We start from the raw sequence: 12022 nt of genomic DNA on the forward strand, positions 1-12022 counted from the left end.
TGTATAACAGGAAAAAACAACATTTACCTCATAGGATTATTAGGATTGCTGATCTAATCCAGTGTTTCCTAAACTTTGCTTTATCTGTGTCCTTAATGCTTTTTTCATATTTGTATGCCACCTATAGTGTTACCTAATATTTTTATATATTTTATAACATCTTTATTGATATATAATTCACACAATACAACTCACCCATTTAAAGTATACAATTCAGTGGTTTTAATATATTCACAGCTGTGTAAGCATTACCATAATCAGTTTTTGAACACCCCAATTTTCATCACCCTAGAAAGAAACCCTGTACACTTTAGCAGTCACTCCCCATTTTTCCCCAGCTCACCCCTCCTCCAGCCCTAGGAAACCACTGATCTACTTTCTATCTCTATGGATTTTCCCATTATGGATATTTCATATAAGTGAAATCATAAAAATATGTGGCCTTCTTTGTCCGGCTTTTTTCATTTAGCATAATGTTTTCAGGATTCATCCACATTGTAGCATTTATCAGCACTTTATAGTTTATAGCTGGATAATCCATTGTGTGGATATGCCACATTTTATTTATCCATTTGTCTGTTGATGAACATCAGGATTGTTTTCAGTTTTTCACTATTATGACTAATGCTGTGAACATTCGTGTACAAGTTTTTGCATGGACATATGTGTTCAGTTCTCTTGGGTATACCTAGGAGTGGAATTACCCGGTCGTATGATAAATCTATGTTTAACCTTTTGAGGAACTGTTAGACTGTTGTACAAGGGTTACAATTTCTCCAACTCTTACTATTATTTTTTTTTATTGTAGCCATTCTACTTGGTGTGAAGTGGTAGCTCATTGTGGTTTTGATTTGCTTTTCCTTATTATAGACTCATTTTGTTTATATTTAAAGGAGACTTTACATTGCTACCCTAAGTGGAAAGACAGTATCATTTACCACAAATAGTTGGTAACCTGCTAATAATGTAACTATCAGAATGACACTTGTCTGTGTATCACATGCTGTAATTGATGTTTACTGCATTTTGGGAAATACCAATATAGTCTATGTATATGTATAAACGTGAAGCTATCATTTTATTATTGTTTGTGAGTCATAGGCAAAGGCAGAAGAGGGTCTTTTGTTGTGTTTTTTTTTGTTTGTTTCTTTTTCCAGGAAGAGGGTGGGGTGAGATTCAGAAGATCTGTATTAAAGAGGGAGGTCTGGCTAGTGCGAGGGAGCAGCCTTAGAAAACTGAAAACAACCAGAATGTGGATGGCGAGAATTTATGAAGTAGTGTTAAGTATAAAATCTGCTGGATGGCAGAGGTGAGAGCTCAGGGATTCTTTTCTCCAGTGTATGTTGATCTTAACTCTCTCTCGCATCCTTGCAAGGCAGGCTAAAGTATATATTCATAGAGCTCATGGATGGTGAGGGGACAGCGCTGGGTCTGATTCAGCCTTAGATACCCTGCCCTGCCCCCAATGTTGCAGTTCAGACACCTTGTGTGAGGAGGGCAGGGCTGGTCGGGGAGTCCTGACCTGGCAGCTGGGACTGAGGTTCAGAGGGTGCAGAAACTTGTCCAAGTTCATGGGCTTACAGACAGGAGACCTGGGACTAGAATCCGGGTCTCCCGATCCCCCTACCATTATTGTTTCTGGAAAGCTCTTCTTGGCTCTTTATTTCACCTGTTTGTATAGTGAGATGCCCACAGATTTCTTGCTAATAGACTGAGATTGCTGCTCACAGTGTGGTTCATTCCTGCAGCAGCAACAGCACCTGGGAGCTTATTAGAAATGCAGACTCTCGGGCTCCACCCAGACCTACTGAATCAGAATCTGCATTTTAACAAATCCCCAGGTAATTTGAATGCACATCAATGTTTCAGAAACACGGACTAAGATATTACTGTTGGGTTTATTCATCCAAAACCCTTATTTCAGCACCTACTATCTGCCAGGCTCTCATAAGTGCTAAGCAAGCAGAGGGTCCCAGGCCAGTTAGTAAGACAGATGAGAAACCAGAGATCACAGACCTACCACTGACTTTTATTTATTTATTTACTGCTCGCTGAAACAGTAGTTGCTTTATTGATTTCCCTAAAGATGAATCGCTAAGAATTCAATGGTGGCCGCTGTGGGTGGTGTATGTCCGTCCAGCATGCTTTGCCTTTTGTCTTCTTCCAGATCATTTGGAAACTCCTCCCCTACTTATTTTTTTTTAAATTCAAAAATATTTATTGAGCACCTTTATATGCCAAGTCCTGTTCTAAACACTTGATACAGTGGTCAAGAAATCAGACAAAGCCCCTCTTTTCAAGGAGCTTCTTTATATTCTAATAAAGAATGAAAAATAAATAATATCAAAGAGTAATAAGTCTTCTGGAGAAAAATCAAAGTGACAACAGGGTCAGGGAGGAGTGTTCTTTGGGTAGAATGGTAGAAGAAGGCCTCTCTGAAGATGTAACATTCCCACCCAGGACCTGAGAAGGAGCCAGGCCTTTGACATCTCAAGGAAGAGCAGTTGGTTGGTTTTGGTGGGGCTGTCACTCAAGCCGCTAGAGCTGCCCTCTGGCGACAGCGATTGGTACAAGGATGAGCATATGATCCCAAAAGAGCCAATAAGAGTCTCTTCTGGGGTTGATATATAGACATGGGGAGAAACCAGTTGCTAAAGAGATTTCTTTGTGACCTTCAACAAGTCTCTTCCCTTCTCTGTGCCTCATTTTACTTATCTGTGAAATAGAAGGGTTAGACCACAGGCCACTTCAGCCTCTGCTACCTCTAACTTGCAATTCTGACAGATCCTGCTTTTTGAAACAGAGTATCACAATGCTGGCTTCTTTGGGGGTCTGTCCTCCCTCCCGCCTTCTCAGATACATCTCAACAACAGGCTTAGTAACTGAAGCTGACTCCTATTTGAAAATTTTTAATGGTCAGCCTCTGCCCAGCAGGGACTCTATCTTTTAGAAGTTTGTTGAGGTCCATCTACCATCCCTATATTTGTTTCACAACTGGAGGTTGGGAAGAAGGATCTAGGCTCAAATCCTAGTCTGCCTCTTATTCGTCAGGTGACCCTGAACAAGAATTGTAACTTCTCTGAGTCTCAATTTCTTCATCTGAAAAGTCAGTATTATAATAGCATCCATCTTGTGGGGCCCTTTTGAGAAGTAAATGAGCCGTCACAGGCACCTCTCATGCCCAGATCTGTGGTCTGTGGATCAGTGTCCTCCTTTCCTGCTAGACTGTAAGCGGCATGGGGGCATGAACTGGGACTGATTTTACGTACAATACAGTTAGCCATTATTTTCTTTTATTACTGTTGAGAAAGTTATTGTTGATTTTTGTCCTTTTAAATAGCTATGCCAATCTGCTACCAAGATTATAGAAAGGCCTGGGGTAAGATAGGACTTTTTAGGGGTCTCTAGTGAAAGTGTTTGCATGGAGTACATGGGAATAGCAAGAGGAAAAGAGAACAGACATCTATTGAGCACCTCCAGTATGCCAGTCAGTGTGCAAGGAGCCTGTACATCCAGTGCCCATTAACCCCTCACCACAGTCCCAAGAAGTGGGTAGGGTTGTTATCCCCATCAGGCAGATAAGAAATTGGAAGCTCAGAGAAGTTATGAAACTTGTCCAGGATAACACAGCTAATGAGGGACTCAGATGAAATTCAAACCAGTCTGGCTCCAGGGCCAACTTCTTCCTACCTCTTCAAGATGTAGTTCTTCAGAGGTGATAGGAAGAACCCATACTTGGTCAGGAGTCAGGGAAGTAGGTGTTCTCTGGTAATCAGGGAGGGGAAGAGAGACCTTGCATGTAAACTGAGGCAGATCCTGGGCTGAGGGTGATCCTGGGCTGAAAACAGGGGGCATCTACCTGTGTGGTCCTGTAGTGACCAGATCTCAGGTACTGTTTGTTGAATGTCACTGCGTGCTATGCTCCATTTTTAGCTTTACAAGCATCACTCACAGGAGTGCCAGGAAATAGGGATGTCGTAAGCCAGATCTTACAGATGGGGAAACAGGCTCAGAGAGGTAAAGCTATTTAGTGGAGGTCACACAGCTAGTAAGGAGCAGAACCCGGGTTTGAATACTTGTCTGCCTGATTCCAAAGCCCATGCTGTTTTACAGAACAAAACAAAACAAAGTAAATGCTGCCTTTTCTAGTGCAGAGTCTTCAGGGGTAAATCAATAGACCAAAAAAAAGGTGGACAGCAAAAGGGAACCCCAAATCACTTGGGTGTCATCCACACACCCCTTCACATACTCAGACATGCTCCAGCCCACCTTTCCCGGGCCCTGTCACTACTGTAGGCAAGTGGGTCCCTTTCTGTGTGCCTGGACCCCTGGGAATCTGTGAAGACAGTGATGAGATTGGGCTAGTTTAAACATTTCAGCAACATTTCAGATTGCACACTTCCCTACATTAGGAAGATACCAGAAAACTCACACAGTAATTGCCTTTGTTGAGGGTAGCAGGAGGAAGTCTGTGCAGTAAGCAGACCTGTGTGTGGCAGTTTGCTTTCTACAAGTCACTTTGCCTGTCCTAAGCCTCGGTTTCCCTGTCTGTGAAATGGGATAATAGTAGCACTTAACTTCAGGGGCTGCTGTGGTGATTATCCAGGTTGAATGCTTAGCCCAGCGCTATACAGTCAGTACACAATTAAGCATGTCAGTTTGTAGGTGTGAGAGTGATTCTGGCAAGCTCAAGCTCATCAGAAGAGCTGACAGCCCATTATTTTTGTCTTTGATTAATAAAATATTATAGCACACAGTAATTGCTTTACCAGAGGTGGTGGGCAACAGTGGAGAAAACATGGGATTTAGAGCCAGCAGACTAAAGCTGAGTACCAGCCCTGCCTCTCCCTAGCTGTGTGACCCTGGGCAGTTCAGTCTACCCTGCAGGGCCTTGATCTCCCCTTCAAGGGGGTCTTGCTGTCCAGAAACAAGGAATGTGACCAGCAAGCAGCCTCCAGCTGTCACCTCTTTTAGGGTCTGCTTTAGCTGGAGAGAACCCCCTTGCCAAGGTCATGCCCTTCCCTGGGCAGTCTCATCTACTAAGTAAGTGAGGCAGGGGTATAAAGGTCCAGCCACTTCTGCTGGCGCAGGACGCTCTGGTGGTCAGAAAGGCACCAGCTCTCCCCCGATCAGCCAAGGCTTCCTCAAGCTTTTGTCAGACCTCCACTTCACCTCTGCCCAACCCTGCTTTCTCCTTCTTCCTTCACAGGTATTGATCCCTAGTAAACATCTTGCACCCCAGACTCCATCTGGGCATCTACTTTTGGAGAACTCAACCTCCAACATTTGGTACCAGGGCTGGTCTGAGAAGGCAGGTGATAAGATGGGCTTTTGGAGCTAGATCACTTACTGCCTGGGTGGTAAGAGGGCCCCATCACCAGTGGCTGACAGAGCAGAGACAGCCCACTTGTTATAACTTTCACAAGTGGGGAATCAGAGGGTGGCTCTGTGGAAGGAAATGCACTAGCAGGCGTGGTGCATTGGGTAATTGAAATGGATAGAGGAAACTGTGGGATAAATGGGGTTGATGACCATGCCCAAGCACCCCTGAAGCTCTATACCCAGAGTCTGTAGACTTTTTTCCTTAAAGGGCCAGATAGCAAATATTTTAGACTTTGCAGCCTATGCAGTCTGTTGCAACACTCAACTATCCTGTTGTGGCACAAAGCAGCAGTAGACAATATGTAAACAAATAAAACTTTCCAAAAACAGGCTGTGGGCAAGATTTAACCCATAGACTGTGGTTTGCTCATTCTTGCTATCTACTAAAGAAAAATACTGAACAGCTAAGGGTGACTAATGGACAAGTGGTTGCTTTTGAAGAAAGAAGCTTTCATTTTGTTTCCAGTAGCAGAGAGAAGAAAGCTGAGGACCAAAGTCAGGACCCCAGGATGTGATAAAGTTAATTTAAAGACAGCTAAATGACCACCCCAACCAAATGCTCTTTCCAGAATTCTGTTGGTTTTCATCATGGCACTTTGCACACAGAGAGTCACTTTTTTGTGGAAGTGTGACATACATAAGAAAAATGTACAAGTCGTAAGTGCACAGCTGGGTAAACTTCACAGGGTGAGTCCCTCATAACCAGCACCCAGATCAAGTAACAGAACAGGACCAGCACCAGCAGTCCCCTCATGCCCCATCTCAGTCACTCCTGCTCCTAAGAGGACCACTACACTGACTTTGAGCATGTGTAGATTACCCTTCCCTGCTTATGAACTTTATAGAAATGTAATCCTACTGTGTGTGAACTTTTGTGTCTAGCTGGCTCTTTTACTCAACATCATCAGGGTAAACTTCATCTATATGATTGTAGCTTGTTTGTTCCCATGGTGTGAATATTCTGCACTTCATTAATTCTATAGTTGATGGACATTTGAGTTGTTTCCACTTCTGGCCTCATATGAGGAGTGGTGCTGCTGTGAACATTTTTGTGTGTGTCTTGAACATGTGCACACATTCTTGTTGGATGTATTCCTAAGTAGAAATGCTGGATCATAGGGTACATGTATGTTTGATTTAATAGATCCTGCCAAAGAGTTTTCAAAAAGTTACACAATTAACATTTTTACCAGCAATGTATGAGAGTCCTAATTGCTTTGCATTCTGGTCAACACTTAGTATTTTCTGCCTTTTTAATTTTAGCCATTCTGATGAGTGTATAATGGTATTGTATTGGGTTTTTAATTTACATTTTTATATTTTTTTGCATTTTTCACATGACTATTGACAATGTAGTTGTCCTCTTTTGTGAAATGCCTGTTCAGGTTGTGTGCCCATTTTTCCACTGGGTTTTTTGCCTATTTTTTTACTTGTAGGAGTTCCTATTAAATTCTAGATATGAGTCTTGTCAGATACATGTATTACAAATATATTCTCCCACTATGTGGCTTTCCTTTTTAATAACTTTAATGTTATGTGCTTTTGTTTTTAGTTGAAGAAATCTTTGCGTACTTAAGGGCATATAGATATTTTCTTATGTTTTCTTCTAACAGTAATATTGTTTTATCTTTCATATTTAGATCCATTTATTTTTGTGTATGTGTATGATATGGGCTAGGAGAAGGATTCTTTTTTTTCCCCCATATGGTAATCTAATTGCTCCGGCAGCATTTATTAAAAAGATCATTCTTTCTTCACTGAGTTGCAGTGACACCATTGTGTTACCATGTATGTGTGGATCTTTTATGGTCCCTCTGTTTTGTTCCATGGGTCTATTTGTCTGTCCTTGTGCTAATACCACACTGTCTTAATTGCTATAGTTTTTAACTACCAGTTGAAATCTGGTAACATGAGTCCTCCAACTTTGCTTGATTCTTCAAGATGGCTATCTAGATCCTTTGCGTTTCCATATATAGTTTAAAAATAATTTCTCAATTTCCATAAAAAACCAGTTAGGGGTTTTCATGGAGATCGCATTGAATGCAATCACATGGAAGAGAATTAACATCTCGACAATATTGAGTCTTCCTATCTTGAACATGGAATTTCTCTCCATTTATTCAGTTCCTCTTTGCTCTCAATCATGTTTTGCAGTTTTCAATCTAGAGGTCTTAAACATCTTTTGGTAGATTTATTCTTAGGTATTTGACATTTTTGATGCTCTTATAGATGGTATTTTTAAATTTTTATTTTCCCATTTTTTTGTTGCTAGTCTATGAAAATACATTGAAGCACAATTGATTTTCTTACAGCTTTTTTGAGGTATAATTGAGGTACAATAGCTGTACATGTCTAAAGTGTACAAATGATAAGTTTTTACATATATATACACTGTGAAACTATCACCATAATCAAGATAATGAAGATATCCATCACTCCCAAAACATTTCTCATGCCACTTTATAATCCATACCTTCCTACCCCAGGCTGTCAAATGCAACAACAAATCTGCTTTCTATCACTATAGATTAATTTACATTTTCTAGGTTTTTATATAAATGCAAATTCATATTATATGTACTTTTTGTGGGGGGAGGGAATGGGGGAGTCTGAGTTCTTTCACAGAGATAATTATCTTGAGATTTAGCCATGTTGCTGCATGTATCACTAGTTGATTCCTCTTTTGTTGATAAGTATTCATTACATGCATATAACACAGTTCATTTATCCATTCATCACTTGGTGGGTATTTGAGCTATTTCCAGTTTTGTGCTATTACAAATAAAGCAGCTGTGAATGCTTTACATTCATGTACAAGCTTTTCATGTACAAGCTTTTCTGTGGACACTTGCTTTCATTTCTCGCGTCTTGGGTATGAAATGGATGGATTAGTGTTTCTGTTTTTTTCCAGTACATACTCAGGAGTGGAATTGGTGGGTCACATGGTAGTTTCATTTTTAATTTTTTGAGAAAGCTCCATACCATTTTCCACAGTGACTGCACGAAATTACATTCCCATCAGTACAGTACTGTACAAGGGTTTCCTTTTCTTCACATCCTCACCAACATTTGTTATTTGTGGTCTTTTGATGATAGCCATTCTGACAGGTGTGAGGTGATATCTCGTGATTTTGACTTGCATTTCCCTGATGATTAGCAATGTTGAGCATCTTTTCATGTGCCTACTGGCCATCTGCATTTCCTCTTTGAAAAAATGTCTATTCAGTACTTCTGACCATTTTTTAATCTTTTTTTTTTTTTGATGTTGAGTTGTATGAGCTGTTTGTAAATGTGGGATGTTAACTCCTATCAACCATATCATTTGCTTATATTTTCTCCCATTCAGTAGGTTGTCTTTTCATTTTGTCAATTGTTTCCTTTGCTGTGCAAAAGCTTTTAAGTTTAATTAGGTCTCATTTGTTTATTTTTGCTTTTGTTTCCTTTGCTTCAGGAGATGGATCCAAAAAAATATTGCTGTGATTTATGTCAAAGGCTGTTCTGCCTGTGTTTTCCTCTTGGAGTTTTACAGTATCCAGCGTTACATTTAGGTCTTTAATCCATTTTGAGTTTGTTTTTGTATATGGTGTTAGAGAATGTTCTAATTTCATTCTTTTACAAGTAACTGCCCAGTTTTTCCAGCACCACTTATTGAAGAGGCTGTCTTTTGATTAATTGACCATAAGTGTGTGGGTTTGTTTCTCAGCTCTATTCTGTTCCATTGATCTATGTTTCTACTGTTTTGATTACTATAGCTTAGTAATGTAGTCTGAAGTCAGGGAGCATGATTCCTCCAGCTTTGTTCTTCTTTCTCAAAATTGTTTTGGCTATTCAGGGTCTTTTGTGTTTCCATATAAATGTTAAAATTATTTGTTCTAGTTCTCTGAAAAATGCCTCTGGTATTTTAATAGGGATTGCACTGAATCTGTAGATTGCCCTGGGTAGTATGGTCATTTTAACAACATTAATTCTTCCAATCCAAGAACACGATATATTTTTCCATCTATTTGTGTCGTCTTCAGCTTCTTTCATCAGTGTCTTATAGTTTTCCAAGTAAGGTCTTTTACCTTCTTAGGTAGATTCATTCCTAGGTATTTTATCCTTTTTGATGTGATGGCAAATAGGATTGTTTTCTTAATTTCTCTTTCTGATAGTTCATTGTTAATGTATAGAAATGCAAAACATTTCTGTATATTAATTTTGTGTCTTGCAACTTTACCAAATTCATTGATGAGCACTAGTAGTTTTCTGGTAGGGTCTTTAGGACCTTCTATGTATAGTATCATGTCATCTGCAAAAAGTGACAGTTTCATGGGCATAGAGGAAACATACATCAACATAATAAAGGCCATATATGAAAAACCCACAGCTAACATCATACTCAATGATGAAAAGCTGAAAGCATTTTCTCTAAGATCAGGAGCAAGACAAGGATGTCCACTCTCACCACTTTTATTCAGCATAGTTTTGGAAGTCCTAGCCATGGCAATCAGAGAATAAAAAGAAATAAAAGAAATCCAAATTGGAAAGGAAGAGGTATTTTTAACTTTTTTTTTTTGGTAGGAGAACTGAATCAAACAGATTTTATTAAACTTTTTAGGATGAGGAAAACAAATGATATAAAATAAGTCATAAGAAATGCTATCTGGTACTACTGTCTCAAACCGTTTTCAAGGTTTTACAAAATACACAGCAAATACGAAAAGCTTCAACATACTCTTCTTTTATAACTTCTGCTGCAATAAATACAAATTAACAAACATACAAATTTCTTCCATACTTCTTAAAAGTAGAATTACTGAATTACTAATTTTTACAATGTTATTCATACACATTTTTATTCATACGCTTTTAATGAGATCATTGCCAATACATACATTATTTTCCTTAACTTTATTTTTACATTAAACCAATATCTGTCATGCAGCCATGACAGTAAATTACACAGATTTGTAGTCCAATCTAGACTCTAGCTTCTTAGAATCAGCCACTTTTCTGACTGATTTCATGAAGTGTTCCTGTACTATAAAATCATGATCAGCAAGAATTGCAAACATACTTGCTTCAGTACAAACATTTCTAAGTTCTGCTCCATTAAAGCCATCTGAAAGCTTCACAATTGCTTCATAATCTATTTCACCATGCTTTGGAATGGGACCTGCATGGATTTTCAATATATCTAACCTTGCTTGTTCGTTTGGTAAATCAATATGTATTTTTCTATCTAATCTGCCTGGACGAAGCAAAGCAGGATCCACTGTATCTGGCCTGTTTGTAGCCATGATCATTTTAACTCTTATGTAGAGTATCAAATCCATCCACTTGATTCAGTAGCTCCATTAAAGTTCTCTGAATCTCTCTATTAGCTGAAGTACCCTCAGAAAACCGACAACCACCAATAGCATCTATTTCATCCATAAAAATGATGCATGGCTGGTGGTCCCTGGCATAATTAAACATTTCTCTGATCAAACGAGCACTTTCACCAATGTACTTGTCTACAATAGAACTAGATACAACCTTTAAGAAATTGCAATCCAGCTTGCTAGCAACAGCTCATGCCAAGAGTGTTTTTCCTGTACCTGGTGGTCCATATAGCAAACAGCCTTTTGGAGGTATTATTCCTACAGGCTGGAATAATTATGGGTTTGTAAGAGGTAATTCTGTTACCTCTCTTAATTCCCGAATCTGTTCTGATAGCCCTCCAATCTCATAATAAGAAACATTCCCAGGGTCCTCATGAGACATGTTGTAAACCAGTGGATCCACCTGTCTTGGCAAATACCTCATGATAGTGTAGTCATATCCAAAGCAACTCTTGTTCCTGGCTTCAGCTTACTTTTGTCAAGCTGTCGACGACAACCCACAACGTATCTTGGTCCATTTGCAGCTTTAACAATGAATTTTTCTTCAGTTAATTGCTTAAGTACTTCACCCACAATCTGCCCAACACTTCGTAGGGCCTCAGATCATTTTCAGACTTTTCATACTGCTTGGCAAGTTCTTTTAATTTTTCCCTTAACTCCTTGAGACGGCTGTCGATCTCCTTGTGCTCCAGCAGGTTCTTGTGGTAGTCCTGAAGCACCTTATCTCTAGCGTCCTCCATGATGGGAAACTATTTTTAACTTTTTAAGCAACTATGATCTGTTTTCCAAAGTGACCATACCATTTTATATTCCCACCAGCAGAGTATGAAAGTTCCAGTTGCCCCACATACTCACTAACGCTTGGAGTGGTCAGTCTTTTTAATTTGAGCCATTCTAGTGGTTGTGAAGTGGTATCTCATTGTGGTTTTGAATTGCATTTTCCTAATGACTAATGATGTGAGGCATCTTTTCATGCACTTATTTGCCATCTTCTTTGGTGAAATGTCAGTTCAAATCTTTTACCATTTTCATTGGGCCATTTGTCTTACTATTGAGTTATACATGTAAAAAACTATATTCTACATACAAATTCTTTGTTGATTATGTTCTGCAAATATTTTCAGTCTGTGACATGCCTTTTCATTTTTATAACAGTATCTGTTGAAGAGCAAGTGTTTTTAATTTTGCTGGAAACCAACTAAATTATTTTTTCTTTTATAGTTTATGCCTTTTGTTTCCTATTTAGTATTTTTTTTTTTTTTGCCAAATATAAGATA

The 12022-nt window shown here is 39.2% G+C and overlaps 1 pseudogene; it reads right to left on the minus strand.

The window, feature by feature from the left end:
- Positions 1–10319: 10319 nt before the first annotated feature.
- On the minus strand, positions 10320–11485 carry LOC137773494 (26S proteasome regulatory subunit 10B pseudogene; annotated as a pseudogene).
- Positions 11486–12022: the final 537 nt, after the last annotated feature.

The sequence above is a fragment of the Eschrichtius robustus genome, chromosome 12, assembly GCF_028021215.1.
Source record: "Eschrichtius robustus isolate mEscRob2 chromosome 12, mEscRob2.pri, whole genome shotgun sequence".
Lineage (NCBI taxonomy): Eukaryota > Metazoa > Chordata > Mammalia > Artiodactyla > Eschrichtiidae > Eschrichtius > Eschrichtius robustus.